Below are 13790 nucleotides of genomic sequence, written 5' to 3' on the forward strand. Positions count from 1 at the left end.
TGAATAAGGACTGGGAATGGCTGAGCCATTACAAACATTGAATCTATCTCCCCTTGTAAGTATTCTCACACTTCTTATCAAACTGTCTGTACTGGGCTATCTTGATTATCACTTCAAAAGTTTTTATTCTCTTACTTAATTGGCCTCTCAGAGTTCGTAAGACAACTCCCACCTGTTCATGCTCTCTCTGTGTGTGTGTGTGTGTGTGTGTATATATCTCCTCAATATATGTTCCATTCTATATGCATCCGAAGAAGTGGGCTGTAGCCCACGAAAGCTTATGCTCCAATAAATTTGTTAGTCTCTAAGGTGCCACAAGTACTCCTGTTCTTCTTAGAATGGAGAGGCAGTTAAGGTGGGGGTTCTTACACCTCTGAAGGTAGTGTGAACTTTGACTTTAGCACTGTGGTCTTTTGAGAAATATAGTTTAGTAGCTTGGCAGCCATTGTGTTTCAGACATCGCTTGTCATTGTACATAATATCATTTTAAATAAGATTTTCATAAAATTAATGAGTTGTACTGTAACCAGGCAATCACATTTAAAAAGTAGTGTAATTATACAGTAATGGTACAATATATTATTGCATATCATAGTGATATTCCAGGAACTATGGCTATTGCAGAATTTTCATTTAATGTTTTTAACAAGGAATTTTAGTCAAACTAGGCATTTTTCACATTAACAAATTTCGCTCTTATTTGGGTGTGAGGGTGATTAGGAATTTCTTCCTATAAAAGAGGGCAGAGTTGCACAACAAAGGGTCACATTCCTTTATATTAGAGTTCAGGCACTGCTAGAGATTGCATAGAGCCAGCAGAAGCATGGTTTGAGCAACAACCTCTAGTCCCAGGAGTTTTAATGCTTATGTGTGATAAAAAATTAACTCCTTACACTATGTAATTTGTCATTTAGCAATTTCATCCATTATTTTTAAAAAGTGTTGCTTCTTCAGCAAGATATCCCAACCTCTCACACATGCTTCTCTCATTTCCACCTTGTCAATACCACATATCTACATATTTGTGTCAGTCCTCCACAGTTCCACAACCTGTAAACTTCATACTCCACAGTTCAAACTTAATAAATGTTCATCCACTTTTACCTGGGAGTAGTCCAAAGAGCTTGGACTCATCATGACCACCACATTGATTTACTTTAATCATTACCTCTGCATAATATTACCTGCTATAACTATTTAAATAGAGAAAGTTGATCTAACATCTGAACTACATTTCAAGAATTGGTTCACAGTGAGCCTTCAGACCAGTCTCTGGAATATTGCCTGGGTGCCATTTTGTCTATACTTGAAACACTGCAGCGGCACAGCACTGCACCTACACCGCTGTAGTGCTTCAGTGTAGACCTGACCTACGCTGATGGGAGAGGTTCTCCCATCAGCATTGGTAATCCACCTCCCCAAGAGAAAGTAGCTAGGGTGACAGAAGAATTCTTTTGTTGACCAATCACTGTCTACACTGGGGGGTCAGGTCGGCTTAACTACATCATGGATTTTTCATACTCCTGAGCAATATAGCTGGATTGACCTAACTTTTTAAGTGTAGGCCAGGCCTAAGATGCCTACTCTCTTTTACTATGTGCATGGATTATAATACACACATTTACTCTTGTGTGTGGCCTAATGGAAGGAGCACTGGACTAGCACTCAGGAGACATGGGTTCTACTCCTGGCTCTGGTCTAGTGGGTGACTTTGGGCAAGTTGCTGCCCCTCTGTGCCTCAATTTCCCCATCTTTAAAAGTAAGTAAGTAAGTATCTATTTTAAAGTGCTTTGAGATCTACTGAGGAAAGCATTAGAAGAGCTAGATAGTATTTTGTTCAACTGATTACAGAATAAAAAGAGTATCATTTCTGGGCCTTAAATCTGCAGTAGTCACACTAGTAGAGCCCAGTGTAGGACTGTGGCCTTAGAAAGTGATACCTTGAAATTGTTTATAGTAACATTTTTATGAGCTACGTGGATTTTAGCTATTAATATTGTAAATTTTTTGTTAAGTCCTAGTTAGTTACAGAACTTTTGGTAAAGAATGCCACAATAATTAAAGGTTGTCAACGTCAGCATGACAGAGCCCTATTTTCAAGATTTTATAGCTCTCATGAAACACAGGCAGAAGCATAACTTGGCATGCATTTGTGTGTCATACTGGCTAGTGGTACCAGAAGCCACATTTCTATGGGAAAAGATTAGAAGAGAATTTATGGTGATTATCCAGATAACTATACATTGTATAGGTGTGTATATAAAGCAGAATGCAACATTTTATATCACTTCTAGTGTGTGGAAAAAAAGATTAAAATGCAAAAAAACCTTGGCAAACAAACACTTTGATGGAGCTTAATTAACAAAGAAGGCAGCATGATACCACAGAACCTGGAGATGCTTATCTCTGTTTTTGTCACAATGGATTGTTACTGAAGATTATTCATCTTTCCTCCTAGCATCCTTCTCATAAATTGGATTCAGCCATTAATAACATTCACCAATTTCTTCTGGAGAGAGGCTGGATTTGCAGACCAAAACAATGTGCTTGGTTATCATAGCTGCTACCATAGTATCTGTACTGAGTCCTATAAATGCCTAATATAATCAAGCAAAACTATTATTCTTGTTTCTTTATTTCTATACATTGAGAGCCTCAGTAATCACTCTCACATCTCTAATATGGGTAGCCATGTTAGTCTGTATCAGTAAAAACAACGAGGAGTCCTTGTGGCACCTTAGAGACTAACATTTATTTGGGAATAAGCTTTTGTGGGACATAACCCACTTCATCAGATGCATGGAGTGGATAATACAGTAAGAAAAAATCAATATACAGCACATGAAAAGATAGGAGTTGCCTTACCAAGTGTGTGTGTGTGGGGGGGGGGGGGGAGGGTCAGTGCTAACGAGACCAATTCAATTATGGTGGATGTGGCCCATTCCCAGCAGTTGACAAGAAGGTGTGAGTATCAGAGGGAAATGTTTTTTTGTTGAAGAACGGTGACTTTTAAGTCTGTTATTGAGTGTCCAGGGATACTGAAGTGCTCTCCTACTGGTTTTTGAATGTAACAATTGTTGAGGTCTGATTTGTGTCCATTTATTCTTTTGCGTAGAGACTGTCCGGTTTGGCCAATGTACATGGCAGAGGGGCATTGCTGGCACAGGGTGGCATATATCACATTGGTAGATGTGCGGGTGAATGAGCCCTTGAAGGTGTGGCTGATGTGGTTGGGTCCTAGGATGGTGTCCCTTGAATAGATATGCGGATAGAGTTGGCAACGGGGTTTGTTGCAGGGGTTGGTTCCTGGGTTAGCGATTTTGTTGTGTGGGGTGTAGTTGCTGGTGAGTATTTGCTTCAGGTGGGGCGGGGGGGGGGAGGAGGCTGTCTGTAAGCGAGGACTGGCCTAGCTCCCAAGGTCTGTGAGGGAGGGATCATCCTTCAGGACAGGTTGCAGATCCTTGATGATGCGCTGGAGAGGTTTTAGTTGGGGGCTGTAGGTGATGGATAGTGGCGTTCTGTTACTTTCTTTGTTGGGCCTGTCCTGTAGTAGGTGACTTCTGGGTACCCTTCTGGCTCTGTCAATCTGTTTCTTCACTTCCCCAGGTGGGTATTGTAGTTTTAAGAATGCCTGATAGAGACAAATACCTACAGGATCTCTGTCTGAGGGATTGGAGCAAATGTGATTGTATCTGAGGGCTTGGCTGTAGACAGTGGATCGCGTGATGTGGTCTGAATGAAAGCTGGAGGCATGTAGGTAAGTATAGCAGTCAGTAGGTTTCCGGTATAGGGTGGTGTTTATGTGAGCATTGCTTATTTGCACTATAGTGTCCAGGAAGTGGATCTCTTGTGTGGACTGGTCCAGGCTGAGGTTGATGGTGGGGTGGAAATTGTTGAAATCCAGGTGGAATTCCTCAAGGGCCTCTTTCCCATGGCTCCAGATGAAGAAGTCATCCATGTAGCGCAAGTAGAGGAGGGGCGCTAGGGGACGAGAGCTGAGGAAGCATTGTTCTAAGTCAGCCATAAAAATGTTGGCATGCTGCGGGGCCATGTGGGTACCCATAGCAGCAGGGCTGTCCCTAGACATTGTGGTGCCCTATGCAGCCCCAGGCCTCCGTGGGGGGTAGTGGGGACTGCATCCAAGGTCTGTGGGGGGCAGGAGCAGGCTTGGGGGGCAGGGGAGAACCGCCCCCCAACACAAGCCGGCAGAGTGGAGTGGGTTGGGGCTGGGTTGCTCCACTTCCTGCCGCCCCATGACTGTGGGGTCAGGCCCACCCTGCAATCACCGGGCGGCAGGAAGTGAAGTGTCCCGGCCCCAACCCGCTCCGCTCTGCTCCCCTGGCTCCCAGCCTTGGGAGACAAGGGGGAACCGCCCCCCAGCACTCACTGTTGGCACAGCTGGGAGCCGATGGAGTGGAGTGGGCTGGGGCCGGGTCGCTCCTCTTCCCACCACCTGGTGAGTGTGGGGCATGCCCAACCCCTGCTGCAGTCTCCTGGGACATAGCTTAGCAGAAGGGGTGGAGTGGGGGCGGGGCTGGGGCAGAGCAGGGGTGGGAAGAAGGGGGGGATTTGGGGAAGAGGTGGGGCGGGGGCAGCTTTCCTAGCCGTCTTAGCCGGCTGGGGGGGGTGGAGGAAAAATCGGGCTGGTGGCTGGGCAAGCAGCTGTGTAGGGCACCAGGAAATTTGGGGCAATTTGGTGCCCCAAATTTCCTGGTGCCCTACGCAGCTGTGTAGTTTGTGTACGGGGAAGGATGGCCCTGCATAGCAGTGCCACGGACTTGAAGGTATAAATCATCACCAAATCTGAAATAGTTATGGGTGAGGACAAAGTCACAAAGCTCAGCCACCAGGTTTGCTGTGACATTATTTGGGATACTGTTCCTGAGAGCTTGTAGTCCATCTTTGTGTGGAATGTTGGTGTAGAGAACTTCTACATCCATAGTGACTAGGATGGTGTTTTCCACACACCACACAACAGAAACACTAACCCAGGAATCAACCTCTGCAACAAACCCCGTTGCCAACTCTGTCCGCAAATCTATTCAAGGGACACCATCCTAGGACCCAACCACATCAGCCACACCATCAAGGGCTCGTTCACCTGCACATCTACCAATGTAATATATGCCATCATGTGCCAGCAATGCCCCTCTGCCATGTACATTTGCATAGAGACTGTCTGGTTTGGCCAAAGAATAAAATGGACACAAAGCAGACCTCAAGAATTGTAACATTCAAAAACCAGTAGGAGAGCACTTCAGTCTTCCTGGACACTCAATAATAGACTTTAAAAAGTCACCATTCTTCAACAAAAAAAATTCAAAAACAGACTTCAGACAAGAAACTGCAGAACTGGAATTAATTTGCAAACTTGACACCATAAAATTAGGCCTGAATAAAGACTGGGAATGGCTGGGTCACTACAAAAAATAATTTTCCCTCGGTTGATATTCATCCCTTCTTGCCAACTGTTGAGAATGGGCCACATCTGCCCTGATTGAAATTGCCTTGTTAGCACTTACCCCCCACTCAGTAAGACAACTCCCATCTTTTCATGTGCTGTATATTTATTCCTGCTTAGTGTATTTTCCACTCCATGCATCTGATGAAGTGGGTTATATCCCACGAAAGCTTATGCCCAAATAAATTTGCTAGTCTCTAAGGTGCCACAAGGACCCCTCATTGTCCTCACATCTTTGGCTCTCGCCTTAATCTCTATCCATAAAAATAATGCATTGATTAGTGGACTGAGTCCCATATGAATGTCAGGAACTCTTGTATCTTAGTTGATATTTTTCTAGTGCATTAAGGTAGCAGCAAATAAAGACTTTGTTGATCCTTTCCCTTAGAACTATGTACACAAGGTGTTACGCTACATTATCTTTTAAGACCACATTGACAGGGCACATGCATGGTCTTAAATATCTTTCTTTTGTTAGGAAGTGAATCAGTTGCTGCTGGTTCCAGGATACAGGGTTGAGTTGATATATTACTTTGTTTGGACAATTAAAAATGCAAGTTTATAGAAGGTAGAACTCTTTACAAGAAGTATAATAAACGTTTGCTTGAAACATGTGTAGTTGTTGGCTTTGTCTGCCAGAGTCCAAATAATTGTGAACTACTATTAACTTACCAGTTCTTAATAACTCAGTCAGTCAACGAGAACACTATTGATTTGACATTTTGTTGTTTGGATGAACCATTTACCCTCCTCCTCCCTACCCTGAAAACAGTACCGTACCCCTTAAATTTATATAATTTAAAAAAAAGTAAATACCACACTTATGTGAAGAAAATAGAATTACATGTTGCAGATATTAAGCAATGGATGACAGATACAGCATTGTAATGAAAGAACTGCAGATTTTGGAGAGAAAAAGATAAAAATATACTCTATGTATCTATAAATACTATAATTTCAATAGCTGTATTAACCATATCTATAGTTGCTTCTTTTGCATTACTATTTATTTGTGTTGCAATGGTGGCGACAGGCCCTAAACTGGATCGGGGCACTGTAGAAATATACAGCTAGACAGTTCCTTCTGACCTTGAAATCTATAAATTCTTCAGATGAGGGACTACTGTGATCATCTAGTCTGACATACTGAACAAGTGTAACAAATAAGAGGGAAGAAGCACATAGAAATAAGACCATATGGGCACACAGGTTAGTTAGGTGCAATTATTTATTTGCAATAGCACCCACTCTGTAGTAGACACTTTCCAGACACTTAAGGACAGTCCCTTCTCCAGGATGCTAATTCCTCCATAATGATTAAATTGTTAATGGTTCACAAATTTTGGGTAAAATAAGATAAATGAATGAAGCATGGCAGATTGCTGTACAGAAACATTACTGGTGCTCATTATCAAAATGTTGCCTCAAAGTCTCCCTGATTCAAATTGCCTCCATTGTGCCCAGCCCTATTATCAGGCTGCTCAAAATCAGCAACCAGGAGGTCTGCCTCAGTGCTCCACCCTAGGGAAAACTTTTTACCCTTAGCCGCAAAGATTATGGAGTGTGCAGCAGGCGGCTATGACCATGGAAATGTTTTCCTCATTTAGATCTAACCTGCCATAAAAGACAGCACCAGTGTGCTCTTAATCTGCCAAATGCACATTCTATGATCATTCTGCACCTGCTCAGCCTATTGTTGAAGTGCTCCTTGCCACTGTCCAGGTTTCCTGTGTAAGGCTTCATGAGCCATGGGAGTAAGGGATATGCTGGGTCTTCCAGGATCACTGTGGGCATTTCAACATCCCCCACTGATCCTCTGGTCTGGAAAGTCCCTGCTTGCAGCTTTCTTTATAGGCCAATGTTCCTTAACATGTGTCATCATACACCTTCCAGGACCGCCCCATGTTGATGTCAGTGATCCACAAGCACCTGCAATACCATAGAGAAGTACCCCTTTCTATTTATGTACTCTGTCGCAACGTGGTCCAGGACCAACATTGGAATATGCATTCCATTTAATCGCCCTGCTGCAGTTAAGGAATCCCATTTCTGCAAAGACATGCACTATTTCATGCACATTTCCAAGAGTCACAGTCTTGGATGCAATTAATGGCTCTGCACACTTATGTTAAGGCAGCCGTCCATGATCTACTTCCTGACTTCAAACTGATTCGCGGCTGAATGGTAGCAGTCTGGAGTTGCCAGCTTCCACACTGCGATCGCCATGTGCTTCTCCCCTGAGAAGGCTGCTCTCATTTTGGTGTCCTTGCACCACAGGGGTGGGGCGAGCTCTGCATAAAGTTCCAGGAAGGTGGCTTTGGGCATCCGGAAGTTCTGTAACCACTGCTAGTCATCCCAGACCCGCATAACAATGTGATCTCACCACTCAGTGCTTGTTTCCTGAGCCCAAAAAGCGATGGTCCACCATGTGCAGCCAAAAGTAATCTGGTGTTTATTTCCATGGCAAGCACATCGGGCAGCTCTGTTTCCTGTTCAGATTGGGAGCTCATGATATACTGCATGATCAAATGTTTCACACAGAGATGGCAGGCACACAGTGAACAGGGACTGTTGAAGACCATAGAATGCTGGGACAGAAAATAATGCACCATGGGACATTGAGCTCGCACCTATGATGCACTGTGAACCACTCTGCCTTCCCAGAAGGCCTAGCTGCAGAAGATGGCGAATAGCACATGGAATAGCTACCCACAGTGCACTGCTATCACTGTTGATGCTAGAACACCAAGTGTAGACACACCCTGCCAACAGAGGGAGCATAGTGTGAACATGCCATAGTAATGTTATTATGGCGCCTTTAGATCATCTACATACATTTTGTTGACAAAACTCTGTAGCATAGATGAGGCCTAACTATTGCCTGCAGCGGAGTTGCCCTAAATTTACTTCAGTGCAATTGAAGTGCTAGTCTGACCCAGAATGTAATTTGCACAAAAATCTCACTCTCTTCATTTTGGGTCTATAGATCTGATCTTAAAGCAGTAGTCTTAGCAACATTACTCATTACAAACCTCTATTCCTGAAGATTTATAGCTGAGCAACAAAACTTTGTTCCTGACAAACATGGAATCAGAAATAAAATAAGCACTAAACCTCTTTCCATTCATTTTTTATACCCCAATCATAGGGTCCTCATTTCTTATGCTGTCTGCCTCTATAGCCTTGGGCAAGTCAAGAGTTTGTCCCAGTCTCTCAATCACTAAAGTGAGGATAATACTTATCTACCTGTCAGAAGTTGTAGGAAAGCAGTGTACAAGTTTGATAAACTATAGAGAGGGAAACAAACTGTTAGGAGAATTAGATTCTCTCCTTACCAATTAAGTATTTTTCTGTAATTACTCAGTATTACAATAACTATTGCTGCACTGCATAATAGACATGCAGATTAAAAAAAGTAAAAAAAAAAAAAAAAAGCCAAATTTTTATTGAAAAAAGTTCATGCTACTGGCCCATACTGCAGTCAACAAAAAGTCAACGTTCACCTATTTTCATCATTCTTGTGCACATGCTTCATATTTTCAGATAGGGCATGTGAATGAATTCCCCCTCTACCATACATCCTGAACATCCCTAGCTACTTTATTTTCTTCATCAGCATACATTCATGAAGTCTAATGAAGGTCTCTTTACTGGACTCATGCTTCATCTCCAATTGCAGTCACATTATAAACCAATGAATATGTATTTCCAATGTAAGACATTAAAGAACGGTGTTCAGTTCCAAAAGTACGCTTGTTTCTTTAAAAATACCTTATTTTACTAATGTCATTTAAAAGTTGTCGTCAAAGAAAAGCAAATCTTTTACAGAATAACATGGCCATCTCCTAATGGAGAGCCCCACAACTTGGGCAGGTTTGTTACCCTCTCCCCTGTCAGGGATATTGTAATTAGAGCAACATCAATCAAGTCCTATAAACATGTAAGACATCTTGTATATAAAGAACAGGCCCATTGACTTCAGTGGGGCTGTTCATATGAATAAAAGTTTAAAGGATTGTTGGTGAGAAAAATAAGTTTAATAAGCTTATCTAAATTGTACAAGATGAACAGAAAGTTGAGCTGCAAAAGAACTACTCCACTCTAAAACTCAGGATATCAAGGCCTGGTCTACACTAGGAGGTTAAGTCGAATTTAGCAGCGTTAAATCAAATTAACCCTGCACCCGTCCACACAACAAAGCTATTTAGTTCGACAGAGATCTCTTAAATTCGATTTCTGTACTCCTCCCCAACGAGGGGAGTAGCGCTAAATTTGACATGGCCATGTCGAATTAGGGTAGGTGTGGATGGAAATCGATGCTAATAGCTCCGGGAGCTATCCCACAGTGCACCACTCTGTTGACGCTCTGGACAGCAGTCCGAGCTCGGATGCTCTGACCAGCCACACAGGAAAAGCCCCAGGAAAATTTGAATTCCTTTTCCTGTCTGGGCAGTTTGAATCTCATTTCCTGTTTGGACATCGTGGCGAGCTCAGCAGCACTGGCAACGATGCAGAGCTCTCCAGCAGAGGTGACCATGCAATCCCAGAATAGAAAGAGGGCCCCAGCATGGACTGATCGGGAAGTCTTGGATCTGATCGCTGTGTGGGGTGATGAGTCCGTGCTTTCGGAGCTGCGCTCGAAAAGACGGAACGCAAAGATCTACGAGAAGATCTCAAAAGCCATGACAGAGAGAGGATACAGCCGGGATGCAATGCAGTGCCGCGTGAAAAATCAAGGAGCTGAGACAAGGCTACCAGAAGACCAAAGAGTCAAATGGACGCTCCGGATCCCAGCCCCAGACATGCCATTTCTACGAGGCACTGCATTCCATTTTAGGTGCAGCCGCCACCACTACCCCACCAGTGACCGTGGACTCTGAGGATGGGATATTGTCGACGGCCGGTTCCTCGGAGATGTTAGCGGACGGGGAAGATGAGGAAGGAGATGAGGAGGACGAGGCAGTCGACAGCGCTTACAACGCTGATTTCCCCGACAGCCAGGATCTCTTCATCACCCTTACAGAGATCCCCTACCAACCGTCCCCAGGCGTTAACCCGGAGCCAGAATCAGGGGAAGGATCAGTCGGTAAGTGTTTAAAACATGTAAACATTTATTTTGAACAGAACAGGAATATTAACAATGGGTTTTTCATGATTAGTTTGCCCTAGGCGCTCTACTTTTTAGTCCTTGCCAGTGCAGCTACTGGAAAAGAAGGTCTATATGTCCGGGGATAGAGCTAAAATCCTCATGGGACATCTCCACGAAGCTCTCCTGGAGGTAATTGGAAAGCCTTTGCATGAGGTTCCTGGGGAGAGCGGCCTTATTGGGTCCTCCGTGGTAGGAAACTTTTCCACGCCAGGCTATCATCAAGTACTCCAGGATCATTGCCTTGCAGAGCATGGCGGCATACGGCCCTGGTTTTTGCTGGCTTTCACGCAGCATGCGGTCTTTCTCTGTCCCAGAAATCCTCAGCAGAGTGATGTCGCTCATGGTGACCTGCTTTGAATTAGGGGAATGTTACTGTTGGGACTGCTTGCCTGTTCCTTTACAGAACTGTAACCGGCTGTTTACAGCCACGCGGTGGAGGCTGGAGAGGGGCAGCATACAGGGATCTTTCCCAGGGACAGCCATGAGGGGGTGGGACAGGGGCAGAGTTCATGCTTGCCGGATTGCCGGCACAGGAACTGGCCAATGCTAGGAGCATTGCTTTGAACGTGAAAGGAGGGCACTGCTATAATTTAAGTTTTAAGCAGCCAAAAGTCTACGGCTTACCATGTCAGCCTGCTACCCGAATTCCACTGTCCTGCCCTGCTTGTCTGATCTCTAGTGCAAGACCCCAGGCACTGAATGCGAAGGCCGAAAATTCGACCTTGTCCTGAGTGCGCATGTGATAGGTGCTGTGCATGGTCTTCACAGAGAAAGACTATGTTCATTGTTCACAAAAAATTATCTTTGTGAGGAATTCACTCCCTTTTTCCCATCCCACAGCTACGACTGTCTCCCGACCTACCCTGGCATCCCCTCCCAGAGGCTGGCGCAGATTAGGCGGAGAAAGAAAAGGACACGGGACGACATGTTCTCAGAACTTATGGGCTACTCCCGAGCCGAGGTGGCCCAGCAGACCCAGTGGAGGGAGAACATGTCCCAAATCCATCGATCACACATTGAACGGGAGGAGAGGTGGCGTCAGGAAGACCAGCAGGCGACTCAAACGCTGCTTGGACTAATGAGGGAGCAAACGGACATGCTCCAGCGCCTTGTGGATGTTCTGCAGGACCGGAGGCAGGAGAACAGAGCCCCACTGCATAAGATCTCTAACCACCCTCCCCCGCCACAAAGTCCCATACCCCCCTCACCCAAAGTCCCAAGAAGGAGGAGCGGCAGGGGCCGTGAACACTGTCACTCCACCCCAGCAGACTGCTCAAGTAACAGAAGGCTCTCATTCCCCAAAATTTGGTAAGTCCTTTCCTTCCCACCTCACCCAAGCCCCCGGCCCCAGTTTCATCCCCTAACTGTTTAGTTGCTAATAAAAAATACGTTTCTTTTAATTACGGTTTCCATCATGTTCTTTTAGAGGACAGTGTGTTTGAAGGGGGGGGGGGGGAAAAGAGGATTGGTAATTGGACAGGACAGTCACCTTTACCAGGGTACAGGCAGGGGGGCATGTTCAGCAGCAGGTCACACACACATTGCAGTCACTAGGCACCCTGGTCAGTCTGGGAGGTGGTTTTTATGTTCTGTGTGTGGGGGGGGGCTATGTGAGTTTGTGGCGGGGGAGGACGGTTAGAGATCTTATGCAGCGGTCCTTATCCTGGATCACAGAGCCACGCAGCAGCGTCCTCCCCCGCCACAAAGTGACATAGCTCCCACACACAGAGTCTCAAAAAGAAGGGGTGGCAGGCTCCGTTGAAACAACCAGTCCAGCACTGCAGACCGCTGTAGGAGCAGGAGCCTGTCATTCCTCGAGTTTATAAGCGTTCTTTCCATCACTATGCCTGCTCCCCACCACAGTCTGCGTCCCAGTTTCAACCCTTTACCGCGAAACCCGTAATAAAGACAACGGTGTTCATTAACAAAGTTCTACGTATTTTATTTTTAAAAATGTGTTGGAAGGGGGGTGATGGAGTGAACGGGGTATGTAGCTGCAGAGGATAGTCAACATAAACTGGGTAAAGAAACGGGGGCAGGTTCAGCTTCTCTTTAAACAAAGTTAATAGTCACAGGTTACCCTGCTCACTGTGGAACCTAGCTTTCAAAGCCTCCCGGATGCACAGCGCGTCCTGCTGGGCTCTTCTAATCACACGGCTGTCTGGCTGGGCGTAATCAGCAGCCAGGCTATTTGCCTCAACCTCCCACCCCGCCATAAAGGTCTCCCCCTTGCTCTCACAGAGATTGTGGAGCACACAGCAAGCTGCAATAACAATGGGGATATTGGTTTCGCTGAGATCACAGCGAGTCAGTAAGCTTCTCCATCTCCCCTTGAGACGTCCAAAAGCACACTCCACCACCATTCTGCCCTTGCTGAGACGGTAGTTGAAGAGTTCTTTTTCAGTGTCCAGGGCGCATGTATAGGGCTTCATGAGCCAGGGCATTAGCGGGTAGGCTGGGTCCCCGAGGATCACTATAGGCATCTCCACATCCCCAACAGTTATTTTGTGGTCTGGGAAGTAAATACCTTCCTGCAGCCGTCTAAACAGACCAGAGTTCCTGAAAACACGAGCATCATGAACCTTGCCCGGCCATCCGACGTTGATGTTTGTAAAACGTCCCCTATGGTCCACCAGTGCTTGCAGCACCATTGAAAAGTAGCCCTTTCGGTTAATGTACTGGCTGGCCTGGTGGTCCGGTCCCAGGATAGGGATGTGAGTTCCATCTATAGCCCCACCGCAGTTTGGGAATCCCATCGCGGCGAAGCCATCTATGATGACCTGCACGTTTCCAAGGGTCACTACCTTTGAGAGCAGTACCTCAACGATTGCGTTGGCTACTTGCATCACAACAACCCCCACGGTAGATTTGCCCACGCCAAAGTGGTTCACGACTGACCGGTAGCTGTCTGGCGTTGCAAGCTTGCAGAGGGCTATGGCCACTCGCTTCTGGACAGTCAGGACTGCTCGCATCCAGGTGTCCTTGCGCTTCAGGGCAGGGGACAGCAGCTCACAAAGTTCCAGGAAAGTTCCCTTCCGCATCCAAAAGTTTCGCCACCACTGTGATTCATCCCAGACCTGCAGCACTATGCGGTCCCACCAGTCTGTGCTTGTTTCCTGGGCCCAGAATCGCCATTCCACAGCATCAACATGACCCATTGCCACCATGATGTTCACGGTG

This window comes from Terrapene carolina, unplaced genomic scaffold (assembly GCF_002925995.2).
Source record: "Terrapene carolina triunguis isolate 2854851 unplaced genomic scaffold, T_m_triunguis-2.0 Scaffold66, whole genome shotgun sequence".
Lineage (NCBI taxonomy): Eukaryota > Metazoa > Chordata > Testudines > Emydidae > Terrapene > Terrapene triunguis.